Source organism: Callospermophilus lateralis, chromosome 6, assembly GCF_048772815.1.
Source record: "Callospermophilus lateralis isolate mCalLat2 chromosome 6, mCalLat2.hap1, whole genome shotgun sequence".
Taxonomy (NCBI): Eukaryota; Metazoa; Chordata; class Mammalia; order Rodentia; family Sciuridae; genus Callospermophilus; species Callospermophilus lateralis.
This window is the reverse complement of record NC_135310.1, coordinates 24,209,860-24,224,682: the sequence shown is the minus strand read 5'-3', so window position 1 is coordinate 24,224,682 and position 14,823 is coordinate 24,209,860. Positions and strand designations below refer to the sequence as shown.

The 14,823-nt window shown below is 38.1% G+C and overlaps 1 protein-coding gene across 1 annotated transcript in view; it reads right to left on the bottom strand.

Annotated features, from left to right (window-relative positions):
* Plagl1 (PLAG1 like zinc finger 1) overlaps positions 1–14,823 on the bottom strand; it is a 50,479-nt gene that overhangs the window by 23,497 nt on the left and 12,159 nt on the right. Inside the window, exon 3 of the mRNA XM_076859673.2 lies at positions 10,079–10,118. The gene's annotated coding sequence lies outside the window, so the exon portion shown is untranslated. The remainder of the gene's footprint in view (positions 1–10,078; positions 10,119–14,823) is intronic.

Sequence of the window (14,823 nt, the reverse complement as noted above, 5' to 3'; positions counted from 1 at the left end):
CTTTTTCATGTGAGATTGGTGATACAGCAATCAACGTGGTCAAGAGCATGGTTAGGATGTCAGAAGGACAAGATCTGAATCCTGGTGTCGCCTAGAACCGCTAAGAAACCTCACGAAATTCGTTCAATCTCTCTACCTCGGCTTTCTCGCCTGTGAAATGGAAGATAATCAACCACCTATATCATAAGACCCTTTTGAGAATTCCATGAGTTAATTTAAGTACAGTGTTTATTTGCACTGTGTCTGGCAAGCAGGAAACACTCATGGGTATGCCATTATTTTTCAGAGACCTGAAGTGAAAATATGTCATAGCCTCAAGTGGAAACAAGAGGATAATGAGAACCTTTTCAGAGTGCCAACTAAGAATACCTGGAGAAGGACACAGTCCTGAGCAGGCCACCAAGAGGCAAAATATCAAAATCAAAAACAAAACACCCCACCACAGTGTAACTCCAATATTTTTTCAAAGTCAAGACTAGTCCTATAGGAAGAAGCCTGGAGGACTGCACTTGACCGTAAGATACCTGGCGATTCACTTCAGGAGGAGAGAGACGGGAGGGCAACTGGAGGAGAGGCAAGAGTGAAATTTTTAAAGACTGAAAAAGATTTTCCTGTAAAAATAATAAAGACAGGAAATATATAAATAATAACTCAAACCCATCAATCCTTACCTTGATATAAGTTCATTACCAACCAGGAATCCAATGCAATTGAAGTACCAACCTCGCAATGTCCTCTGGAAGGTCCACATTTATGCATGGCCCTAGAAGGCTGTTATTAGTTTTTGGTTTTTGAATAGAAAAACCTTACTAATCTGAATTCTATGAATGCTACAGGTATAATAATTTGAAAGGGAGCCAAGTTGTTTTTCTTTTATTTAGCTGAGGTCTTTTCTTGGTGAAAAATGGCACACTAAAAAAAGCCAATAAAGCAAAGCTGCAAAGTAAACATTTAAACCAAACACATACTGTTTTAATAGCCTCATTAGTACTGATGATTAATTGCAAAAATTAGATACTGAGTTATTACAAAAGGTTTTTATGGTAATAATATCCAGGTCATCCATATAGCTTACATATAATCTAATTTTAAATAATTTTATATTTCAGAATAGCATTTCTTTTAACCCAACCTAATGGGCAAGAAAGGTGTTTCACTGTCAATGACTACATCCTGTCCCCCCGCCCACCCAATACTGGGGGTTAAACCCAGGGGTGCTCTACCACTGAGCTACATTCCCAGTCCTTTTCACTTTTTGAGACAAGGTCTTGGTTAAGTCGCCCAGACTAGCTTCACACTTGCAATCCTCCTGCCTCAGCCTCCTGAGTAGCTGGGATCCCAGGCCACCATGGCCAGCTACGTGAGCAAGTCAGTATGGATAGATGGGAAGCCATCTAAGAGGAAAGAATCTGGCATCTTTCTACTGGGAAATTTGTTTAAGTGGAATAATGCACATATAAGCATAGAGACCAATTATATGTTGATCTCCAAACCTATGTTGAGGGATTGACCCTTAAATTCCTTGAAATTATTCTTGGATATTGGGGGGCGGGGAGAAGATTCTTTTGTGGGGATGCGACAGTTGAAGTTCTGATTCTACAAACAGAGCAAGCACACAATTTTTAGTGGCAGTCACTGCCGTGGTCTGGATGTAGCTCTACCAATGCAGAAGAAGACACACCTCATGCTGAAAGCTAAATTATCAAATGGAAAAATGCAGCTTCATTTCCTTCTTCTCCCTCTACTCTACTTTGGTATGATGTCACACAAAATTACTTCCAGAACTGGGAGAACTAAGCAGCCAGTTATAAAAGCTAAGTGCTATGCTTAATGCTTTCTTATCTACAAGTCAGTGCTTAAGGAGGTGAGAGTCTACCAATGCTCACCGCCATGGTACTTTCCTGTTTTGGAAGGAATCTCAGATCTCAGCAGTGAGACAACCTGCTCAATCGACCCTCTTCCTACAACCGCGTGAATCTGTTCCCCTACAGAGTTCCCATCACGGTGCACAGATCTGTACACCTCTATTTCAAATTTCATCTCTACCTTTAATCAAAATAAAAAGCCAAATACATTTCTTTAAAAAGATAATCTTGGTGGTTAAAAAAAAATGACAAGGGGGCAAAGTTCTAGCCAGCCTGTGTGCTCACTCCCCCCCCCCCGACATCTTCTAAACATTTCCATTATGATTTTAAGATATTATTTTCCTAAAGAATGCTGAGAACTATTTCCCACTTAAGCTCAGGCTTAAAAAAGAAATTGTAACCTGAGAATAGCTCAGAAATCGGGTTTGTCCTAGGGTCCTGTGAAATCAGAGTAGTCAGCCTTTGCTTCCTTTGATAAGGAATTCATAGCACACCGTGGTAGTAAATCTGGTTAAAGAAATTGCCAAAGGATGTTTTATTTTGCATTATTTAACATTACATCATAGAATTTAGTCATACAACATGGAAGCTTTATCCATCTCAATCACTAAATCATTAAATTTGGTCAAGTGAAAGTCTACAAAATTCTTCATTACAAGCTACTTCATCTTCTAAATGAATGTATCTAAGCATTACATTGAGGTTTATTTTTAGAAAAGAATAATTGAGCAGAGAGCCTGGTTCTGAAAAGGATAATGCCATTCACTTTCAATGCCTTCTTCCAGAGGTTGATGGACTGCCCAACAAAATTGCCAAACCCAAAAAATTGTTTTAATAATTCTCCATAAAGGAAAGATTTTTTAAAAAGCAATAGTGCTGATCAAGTGACAAGAGACTAATCAGGTTTTCCTAAAATTTAGTATTCACAGTTGAAGCCTGGATAAGTAACTGTGTTCAAAGGAATGTTCAGGGAGCCGTCAATCGCCACACATGCAGCTACACTTACAGCCAAGAGCTTTCCTAGGCTCAGAGATATAAAAATGAATACGGCACAGCTGCTTTACTTCCAGCTAAAAGAATACATTTAAACAAAGAGCTACAGGGCAATGTGTTAAGTGCTATAACCGAGGTGTGCACAAAGGGCTGGGGCCAAAGGAAGAAGCCATAAATTCTTCCTGGGAAATCAAGCAAGTGAGGGATGGTGATTTTTCCTTGTGATGAATTCAAGACTTTTTCTTTACTAGTTTTGAAAAGGAAGGTGCTAATTTTAAGATTTATGATGTTGGGTGCTATCCTGGTCTATTTATCAATCTCATTTATGTTTGACACAGACTTTCAGTTACAATATCCCAAGAGTATAAATTTTGAAAAAATAAATGCCACATAGCAATATTCCCATGAAATGCACACAATACGGAGTGGCATGAATCACAGCATGAGGGGAACTTAGATCCCAAGTTTGAAGATGTTTTGAAACATAAATGAAAGACTCGTTTTAGAGGATTTGAATATAATGTGAATGCTTATTTTAAGTATCATTTAAAAATTTTTCTTCCTAAAGCAAAAATAAAAGCATCGCCTGATTATATCATGGTTCATATTTGTCTTTCTCTATGTCTGGGTTTAAAAAAAAGAAGGGGGGTGTTGAGTCAACTTCTACTTAACATCATTTATTATGCATACCATATTCCTACTTATAACATAGTTGTGACAAAACCTTCATTGTTCATTGCACACTAGCCCCAAACTTGAGTCATTCTAATGTAAGCATGAGAAACTCCCGTCTCCTTTGGGGTGAATTTCCAAATTCCTCTGTGTTAAATTGAGGTCTAATTTTCCCTGTGCCTGGTTTTCACAAGAAGGTCTATTCCACCCCATGTGCTCCTTTTCAGCTGTCAATAAACAGAGGCAGTGAATTCCCCAGGGCTTCACAAAGCTAGTTAGGCAGAGCCATTCATTCCTTCAGGAAAACAGGGCATTGATTTCAGTGAGTTCCCAGGGAGCAGCTGCAACAAAGAGATCAAAGGCCCACCTCTCTCTCCCTCCATTGCTTTCATTAGGCCCAGCCCAGACAAACAGCGACAGGTCTCCTTGAGACTCCAAGAGGGCCCGTCGGACCACCGCATGGTTCAATTCAAATTCATCCGTTTCCTACATTCCAGTGACAGTCCAGAATGCTAACCATGACAAACCAGCACAATCAACCGGCATAATATACTGTGCACTAGTTCATCCAAGGTCAGAGGGAGAAAACAAGCACTGAGGGAAGTCCTCTGCTTCTAGGGCCTGCTGAGCCTCAATGGCCCCCTGACATTCCATAAATAAACTTCTCCCTCTCACTCTCCCTTTCTTCCTCCACCCTGCAACCTCACAAGAGACAGTGTGGGTCTCGCTGAACAATCTGCAATGTTTTTCACGTCACAGGACCCAAAGGATCTGGAATCTTTATTCCTAGTCTAACTGTCGCAGTAGTGTTATAGTAGGGCTGTGGGTGAGGCTCATATCAGTTCACTACCTTGGTAAAGCTAATCTGTTATAACCAGCAGCTGACTGCTGGGTATACCAGTAGCTTACTGCTGTGTGACGAACCCAAAGCTGTACTTTCTAGGTTTCTCTAAGGGGTGATCTGCAGTGAAGGCCACTCAATTTAAGGTAAAGGTTAATTTGCATAAATTCTGTTTGCAAAACAAAATGTGAACCAAGAGGGAACCATGAGATTTTTGTTGTTGTTGTTGTTGTTTTTTCTTTTTTTAAAAAAAACTTTGATCCAGAGAATCACCTAAACCTGGTAACCTAAGCTCCTAAATGAGAGCCAGTGTATAAAGAGCTGTGTGTGTTTGTGGGAGTGAGGAAGGTCAGCAAGACGGAATCAGAAAGAAAACAAATTATCTCGACTGGTTACCTACACTGAACAAATATAATTAAAAGGTTCCTGAAGCTGCCCCTGAATTCCGAATGGCTTCTTTGACACTGCTTTCAGGAAAGCCTGTAATAAAATGTGTTCCTTTCCTTATGCTCTATTCCATTTCTGTCACTCATCCTGAGTAAACATGGTAATAGATGGATTAAGTCTCAAAATTCCTAACCCAAAAAGAAAATAAACAATATTGGAATGAAAGGTATGGAGAGCTCATTCCTCGTGGAAGAACACAACCTTCCACACACCCACTGGTAAGCCTCAGGACTGACCTGAGGGATCACCAGAGACCTTCAAGTCATCAATTCACTGATTATCCATCTCCGGCTGCCATTTTGTAGAGGAGGCTCAACAGGTCTCAAGGAGAAAGAAAACTTTCACTGATTTCCAAGCTGGGACATAAATGATCTTAGAAAATACACAATTCTAAAACAGACAAGAAAGGTAGCTGGCAACAAAGGCGGTTTGAACATCCAATTAGGAATTATAAAGCCAACTCTGCCATCCACCCACTTTGGGCTTTGGGGGACACATTCAGCCTATCTTCCAAAATGGAGACAAATATTTGTCAAAAATCCCCTTAACAAGATACTGGGAAATAAGCATTGTGTGTCTCATTGAAGAAAGACAACTTCTTTATATAATCATAGGTCATTCTGCGATTCTCTGGAAACTCGCTAAGTTCCCATAAATCAAATTATTTTCTAAAAGCACTCAGAAAATTCATCACTTAAAGAAAGTTTGTGGCAAATGACCAAATATACTCATCGCTTCATTTATATATCTCTCAGAAGCATTTACAGAGCACTTAGAAATATTTTCAATTTGATCTTCTCCACAACCAGCTGAGGTAGATGGTTTTATTAATCTATTTTTGAATGAGAAAAAAATAGGTTCAAGAGAGGCAAATGGACTTGCCAAAGTCACAGAACTAACCAGCAGAGTTAAAACTCAAAGTGTTCTGTCCTTATACCCCATGCCCTTTCCATTCACCCTGGCTACTGTGTACTGTGGATAGACTATTCACTAAACTTTTCTTGCCATAACTCCTTTAAGTAATCTAGTCAATTTTAAGTCTAATGTTTCATGCCACTCTTATTCAGCGAGGTAGTGTTCAAGAACATGGAACTCTGGAGTCAGGATTGACATTTAAATAGTACTGTCACAGGCTGAGGGCCTGGCGATACCCGTAACCTAGCAACTTAGGAGGCTGAGGTAGGAGGATTGCAATTTCTAACAACAGCCTCAGCTTAGCGAGGCCCTAAGCAACTCAGTGAGACCCTGCCTCACAATAAAATAAAAAGGACTGGGGATGTAGCTCAATGGTCAAGCACCCCTGGGTTTAATATCCAGAACCAAAACTGTCACCATTTACTAATTTTAGAAATAAAGCAATTAACAATATTTTCAGTGGACCAGTTTTCAATCTATAAAAGAGGACTAATACCACCTCTCACTGGGCTCCCAGAGGATCATATTAGATAACTGTATAAAGCACCTATACCATGTTAGCATATGGTGACTATCATCAATGTTGAAAATCAAATCCATGTAAAATTTGAGAAAATATTCTTCCTTTTCAGAAAGACATAAAATTTAACTCTCAGCATCTAGATTGCATGATGCCCTCTCACCTTAAAAGTTTAGCACTCAAGTCTAGGATTTAATATGGACCATCTAATGAGCCCAAATCAAACTGTTATAAAGAGAAACTACAAAATAGAAACACTAATTGAAGTATCCTTTTTAAAAGTTATTTAAGGCAAATCTTTGCTATAAAACAGCAGTGTGGTTTCTGTACAATTCAGCTTTACTTTTTGCCATTTTATCATTTCAAGTAGAAATGCATTGATAACAGGAAGAAATTCACAGACTCACTACATGATTGGGGGGGGAATAGTATTTGTTGTATGTGGATGGTGCTTTATACATATCTTCTTGCGATTGAGCCTCTCATCACTAAAACAACAGATAAACTTTCCAGCACAAGAAAAGACTGCTGTGGCCAGCAGCAAGTCTCATTTTTCACTCCACGTCTCATTTTTTTATAACGCCCTATCAGGGGACAGTGGCATGTAGATGTTATAGTATAGGGTGTACAGATTGCTATGGGAACACAGGCAGAGACAGAGAGTCTGAGAGAACCAGAAAAGTCTTTGGAGAAGAGGTGACATTTATTGAACCGTTTAGCTAATACAGATGTCCTTCTGGTATATTACTGATTATCCTTGAGCTTAAAATTTTTCTGTGAATTCTGAATATATCACTCAGGGATTTAGTTCTTCATCACTGCTTTTGTTCATTTGCAAACTTAAATGGATCCTTTCTCCCCTTTTGTAAATATATCTAAGGCATTCCCACTAAAGAGGCAGAGAGCTGAGGCCTCTGTTGTCTGAATAAACACCATTTAAGTCACTTAAGTGCCTTCTAATTCTATAGGTTTGGGATTCTTTTTTCTTTCTTTCTTTCTTTTTTTTTTTTTTTTTTTTTTTTTTTTTTTGCAGTGCTAGGGTTCAAACCCAGGGCCCTATTCATGCTAGTAAGCACCCTATCACTGAGCTATATCCCCAGACTAGTTCTGTGGTTTTTAAAAGTTACTACTCATTCTTGCATTACACTAGCTACTTAACAATATCGTATCTTAAATATGCATGTTAATTACAGACTGTTAATTCTAAGAAATATATTTTTCCTTATTGTCATTTATTTCAGAAATAGTTGCAAAGAACTCTTAAGGTTTTTCTTTTTTAAAAAAATTTCCCAAAGTCTCACTAAAGGAAGTTAGCCTGTGGTTGGAGAAGCTTGATGATGTTTTCTTTCCTATAAAGAACTGAGAATTGTCTTTTGGTAACCATCCCTAATTCTGCCTTCTCTGACAACACAAAACAAACATGGTTTCTAATGTAAGACATATACCTGAAGACACATGTGACAAACCCATACATTGAGTCATTGAGATCATTCTTTTCGAATATAGGTCTATATACTATAAATTTCCCTCTAAGTACTGCTTTAGTTATTTAGAAATTTTTCATTTAGTTCATAATATTAATTTCCCCTTTGATTTTTTAATTGACTAGCTTTCAGAGGAGTTTTAGAGTTATAGGAAAATCAGGTTGAAGGTAGAGATTTTTCCATTTATCCCTTGCCTCTCACATGGGTATGTATATGTGTAATTATGTGTGTGTGTGTGTGTGTATATATATATATATAAATGTGTATGTATGTATGTATTTGATAGTTCATCTCAATGCTAGTTGATTCTTTTTTTGTCCTACGGGTTACTGTTTATAATTCATCAGTACAACCATCTGGGTCTGCTGTTTTCTTCCATGAAGACTGTTTTACTATTATCTGAATTTCTTTAATAGATATAAAGATATTCAGGTTACCTACTCCTCCTTGAGTGAGTTTTGGTTGTTTGTATTTCAAAGAATGGTCAATTTTATCTGACTTATGAAATTTGGGGACTTGGGGTTGTTTATCATATTTGTTTATTAGTCCTAAAATAGGCATGGCATCAGTAACATAACCCCCCTTCAATTTCTAATTATTTGTATATTCTTTTCATTGGTTGCCTGGTTAAAACTTGATCATTTTATTGATCTTTTCAAAGCCTTTCCTTTTACTGATTTTCCCCCACTCTTTTCCTGATTTCAACTCTGTTAACTTCTCTAATTTCTATTATTTATTTTCTTCTGCTTGTTTTAGGTTTTTCTTTTTAAAAAAAATTTCCCAAAGTCAAAACCAACATTATTGGTTTTAGAGCTTTCTTCTATTGTATTCATTCAATACTATAAATTTTCCTGTAAGCACTGCTTTAGTTGCATACTACATATTTTCAAAAACTGTTTTTATTTTCAGACAGTTTAAACTATCTTAATTTGGGGGGTCAAAGATAACATTTCAATAAAATCAGATGAAATGGTCATTCATTCAAATAGTATCCACTGAGCAACCTTTCCCCTGGCACTGTCAGATGGTGATTAGGAAAGTAAAGTAACAAAGGCACAGGAAAGCCTTGGAGGATAAGTTGAGGAAAACGGTGTCAACTTGAAATAGGTTGGTCAGGGCAGCCTCAGTAAAAAGATGACAATTTAGGGATCATCTAAAAATTTAGGGAACATCTGAAGGAAGGAAGCCAATCACGTGGCTATTTTGGGGGAACAGTAAATGTAAAACCTGATGCAAGAACAAGAGAATTGGTATGGCTGAAGTAGTCAGGGAAGGGGATCCGTTAAAGATTAGGCCAGAAAGAAAATTAGGCCCAAGGTAACAGGACCCCTTATCACAGTAAGAGCTGATCGGCCTCTGTAAGTGACATACAGAGGTACTAGAGACATTGGAGCAGAAAAGTAACCTCACACTTACAGTTAAATAATTTATCTGGCTGCTGTTTAGAGAATGTGTCATAGAGGAGAAAGTGTAAAAGCATGGAGACCAGGTAGGATCAATGGCAATAAAACAGATGATGAAGGCTTGTACCAGTGAGGTAACCAAAGTGCGGGGGAAGAAGCGGTCACCTGGCTCTAACTGGTGACTCAGAGGTTGCACAGTGACACATGTTTGAGGAATACCACAAATCAAAGCCTTTTTCAGGAAATCAGTTGCTGGAAATAAACTAGTCTAATTTAATTTTATCTCAGTTTTTCCCCAACTTATATGATCACAGTGTCTTTTTCCATATACCAATTAATACCCCAGGAAATGACCATGTCGAGGCAGCTACTCTGAGGAAAACTGTATTAGAGGTATATGTCTTTCTGGTGGCCTCAAAATAGGTGCAATAGAACATGCTAGAACAATGTACAAAATATTGATTTAGGAATTACCATAATGCAAGTCCTCATTATGTTACTTTATAATGATACTCACCTCTTGCTAAGATGAAAAACAAAGCCCTATGTCATTAAAATTGGTTTAGCATATTTCAATTCTTCATCAAAAAATCAAAGATGTCACAAAGATGATTTAGGATAGAAACTTTGGACATACATACAACCTTAGCTGCTCAGGCAGCCCTTTGTTCCCACCTACCATGACCCTGGAGGGACGTCCCTCCAAGAAACAGATGCTCCTAGCCCACAATGGATAGGTCAAACTTCCCCAAAGCATCTGTTACCTACTAGCCATCTAAAAAAGGTAAAATAAACCTTAAAATAATAACATAAGAACCTAATTTAAAATTTTTTGCCCCATATTTTGTTCCAGAACCTCTAGAAATGTGTTCTTGTGTGATTAGAGAAGACAAAGTTTTGGGAAGAAGGATTAAAAAAAAATTGAAATGCCAACTTACAAAAGCCAATGGCACTGCGTATGAATCAGGCAGAAGCAATCTGAAAATAAACAAAAAGCATTCGTTAACTTTATATAAGAGCTGCATATGCGCTTGTTAATTGTAATTTAGAGATTGTTGTGGATTCATATGCAGTTTTAAGACAGCCTTTACCATTTTTCCCAGCAGCAACATTTCACAAAACTAGTACAATACCATAACCAGCACAGTTATGTTAACACAATTCACAAGTCTTTTGAGATTTCCCCAGTTTAATTGTATCTCTGTGGGTATCTTGTTCTACACAGTGTCATTTCAAGCATAGGGGCAACTCTTCACCTCCACAGCCAAGATAGCAAACATTCTATCAAAGGATCCCTCATACTGCTCTCTTAGGGACACACCCACCTCCTCCACCATAACCCTTTTGCCCCAACCCTTATACATTTTTATTAAAATAACATCCATTTATTAAAAGAATATTTTAGTCATTGTTTGTCAGATACAACTAACAAGTCAGGTGTCAAATCACAAATAAAGAATTCTGCTATTCTGTGCTAAAGAATAAGTGTGAGTTGAAGGAACAAGGTTTACGGAAAAAGTTCTTCTCAGCATTGCCACCACATAAGATCATTCATTTCAGAAGTCCAAAATGGAAGGTAAAAAAGAGGTGTGTCTGAATTCACATTCCATGCTTTTCAACATTTCTCTCACAAGACACCTTTGAGTGCTTCCTATGGGACAATGTAGGTATTTTATATATGTTTTTTCATTTAATCCCTACAACCCTCTTATGTGCACACCATTATCACCCCTATTTGGCCCAGGAGGAAACCAAGACCCCAAGAGGTTCAAGTTACTAAAGGTCTCACAACTAGCAAGTAGCAGATATCAGTATCTGGAACCAGATTTTTAGCATCCAGTCTATTGTGCCCCCCAAAGAAACCAATGGTAAAGACATTAAGATATTTTGTGTCACCTTCTGTTGTGACCACAAATCACCTGATTGTTGGCAGACTTTAAAATATAGGAACTGAATAAGGAAAATGCTCAAAACAACGATGAGCAAAATGGAAACAGTTCTTTATTCAAATACTAAATGATAGAAAATTGGCACAAACAAAGCCTGGAGCACGCAGGAAGAACCGTATCACAGCAACAAACAGCTCACCAGCCCCAAATTGCGAGTCTCTGACATATGTTGCTGACTGTCAGGCAGTGATTTACGCACAGCCATGATTACTCTTGAAAAAAAAATTATTCAATTGGGTAACAGTAATAACGGTATAACTGAAATTTTCAATCACAGATAAAAGCATCAAAATTAGACTCCTTAGCCAAAAAGAGACATCTAAACACTCAAAGGTAATGTCCACATAATAACAATTTAGTAGACGCCTATTGTTACAAACTTTTCTGTAGGCTTATTAGCTTAATGATATAGCATTATTACTGCAGATTAGCAGATATTTTCTCCTGCAAAACCACATAACACATTTATGAAGAGCTGCAGCCGTCTCTCCAATGATTCAACAATGCTTAAAAGGCGCCTATTCAATAAGACATTGATATGCTGCCCTAAATACTCCGGCTAGGCTTTCTTTACAGTCTAATTTCACAGACCTCTCCTGGATGATCCAAGGTTAGGAGGCAGCCAGGGAGAGAATGCATTGTCAACATAGCTTGGTGAGCATATAACCAAGTTATACATAGGAACCAGGGAACAGGGCTCTGAGGTTCCTCCTCTGCAGAAAGCCACACACTGTCATTCCTAACTTTAAGGGGTGAACACATTACCTCATTTAAATGTATCAAAAACTTAAAAATGTTTATACTTTATGCAATTTAGAAAGCACTACTAGTTAACTTATTTCAAATAAACTTTATAATCTCTCCCAGTTTATTCTTTTAAAGGTAGAAAGTAGAAGACAGAGGTGAAGAATTTTCAGAGTCTCTGTCTTTTCAGGCAATCCCCCATATAATGCCTGTTCCTCACTGAGAGGTCAGACACCCAGGCTAGGTCAGAATGATGGACCTAGGGGACACTGGAAACAGCTCCCCATTCAATGCTTCCTAGAGCCAAGAATTTTTTAAGCCCCATTATTTCAAGAATGCTATGGTCTTTTTTGGATAAATGTAAGGCAGATGGAAAACTCAACTTTTTACAAAAGCTCCATCACTAAATCTTGGGACAAAATAGAGTTTGAGGTTCTAAGAAAAACCAGAATAGTTCCAAGTCTTCCAAGGTGACATATTTACAGTATTCCCTTTCAACTCATCACATCTTGTTTCTCAACTCTTCCTAAAAGTACATTCTTTGTTTAGACTAAAACTTTCTATGTATATACAATATAAAAACTGAGAGCCCCCTTCTCTGTTCCCAGTGAAGCTCCCCAGTGCATCTTTGTAAGCAGCAGTCTTTATGCCTAAATTCTATGTCCCTCTTCTTCTATTGATAAACAGTCACCCAATGATATACAGACTGGGCACAATACTTAAGTGGCTCTTCAGTGTTCTTCATTTTAGAACATTCCACAAAATCAACTTTTTCATGTTTTTTATTTGTATGTCACCTTAACTATAACATTTTTATGTCACTGTGTTTCTTAAATTGTTATATTCTTAGAGGGTGAAGACTGCATCTGAACAACTCAGTCTACCAAGAGTAGCCATGCACGAATACCAGACAAATCTCTTTGGTAGCAATGAGCACAAGACCATGGCAGGCTGGCTGTGCTTCACAGAGGCTCTGGTTTCCAGGAACATGGAACCTGACATAAGGAAGGAACTGGGAAGTCCACTGAAAAGTGGGACCCAACAACAGGGGCTCCTGTGGGCACTTCCTTTGAATTTTGCCTACATGCCAGGAAGGCGATACCCCTCAAGTGTTTCAAATCCACGGATGTAAGAAAGGGACTGACTATGCTGGACTTGTAGTCAATTCATGCTGCAATAAAAAGCACCACAGACTGAGTGACTAAAAATCCATCTCAGTTCTGAAGGCTGGAAGTCTGAGTGTAGTATCAACATGGTCAGAGTTTGGTTGCAGATGACTCTCATGTACCCTCATACCAGAAAAAGTACAAGCTAGTTCTTGGTCTGGTCTTATAAAGGCACTAATCTCATGTATGAGGGCTCCATCCTCATGAATGAATTACTTCCCAAAGGGCCCACTTCAAAACACCATCAAGATTAGAATTCTGACCTATTACTTGGGTGGGGGGGGACACCACATTGCAATGCCCTTACACTGACATGAAGACAGGGCAGGCATTGTTGACATACCTCAGTCTGCAAAACCTCCTCAACCCCAGGCTAACAGCCAAGGGAAGACTCTAAAGCACCTAAGCCCCCCCCCCAAATATTACAGTTATTAAATTAAATCATCTTGTTATTAAATTAAAGTTAGGGGTATGTTTATTAGCACATCTAATTGACTGGAAACAAATGGATAAGAAATCTTCCAAATTCTAGGGAATATTCTGGTATCAAAGACAAAAGTGGACTCAGTTGAAGTTTTAAAATGTTCCTTTGGTCCCCAACTTTCAATATACAGGAAAGAAGCAGAATAACTCTGGTTTTCCTAACCCCTACATCAAATGTGGAAAAAAAATTAAAAAAAAAAAAAAAACTCCTTAGAGGGCAAAAGGTCCATAGACTCAAGGTTGGATAACCAAGAAATATTTTGCTTCCCAAGGAGGTCTCAATTTCAAAACCACTATGGATCAGTGACTCCCTGAAGTGTCTTTGTGAAATCTATAATCTATAATGTCACAAAGACTAGGTTTGAGTCTGTATTATTTTAATAATTCCAGAGGCGTGTCTAAAAAAATATTTTTTCCTATACATCATAGATTTTAAAACCTCGCAGCCATTGGCATGACCATATGTTTTACACCATGTCCTCTGTGAACAAGAACATCTTTCCTCAGCTTTTGAAAAGCAGTTCTCTAGACTGCAGTTTTAAACATCTCTGACTGTGACAAGGCCTTATCTCTAAAGCATATGACAATGACATCACACTTCACAGAAGTGCAGGCAGATTTAACAAGAGAGCTCTACTTCATGCAGACTCTCACAGTCATAAGCAGGAGCTAAACTAATGACATTATAAATCTGACTAATATTCTTAACAAAATGTGTGGTTATGAATGAGAGACAGTATAATGAACACTAAAGCAGCTTATAATTAATTTTGACATTTTATTGCTGCATTTCTAGAAAAACCACTATTACAAATTGTTCCCACTAATTCTTAGGTAGAAGCCCTAACCCCAATGTGACTGTCTTTGGAGGTAGGGCCCTTAAGATGTAAGTAGAATTAGATGAGGTCATAGGGTGGGGCCCTAATCCAAAAGATGAGTGCCTCATAGGAAAAGCCAAAGCACTGAACTCTCTTCACACATACACAGAGAAAAGGCCATATGGACACAAGGAAGATGCCATCTGTAAAAGAGCACCTTCACCAAAAAATGAGTTTGCTGGCACCTTGATCTTGGATTTTGAACCTATGGAACTATGAGAAAATATCTGTTGTTTAAGCCACCCTGTCTGTGGTGCTCTGTTATGGCAGCCCTAGTTGACTAAGACATCCACCATATGGTTTAGAAATGCTGTAAGAATTGAGGGCTGAACTCCTAACAAAGGATTTAAGATTCAAATAAATCACTGTTATGAAGTAACAGTGCCAAACAAAATTAAAAAAAAATAATCCCAAGTTCCCATTTTAACTCTCAGGGTAAAATTATAAAGTCTTATCAAAGTGA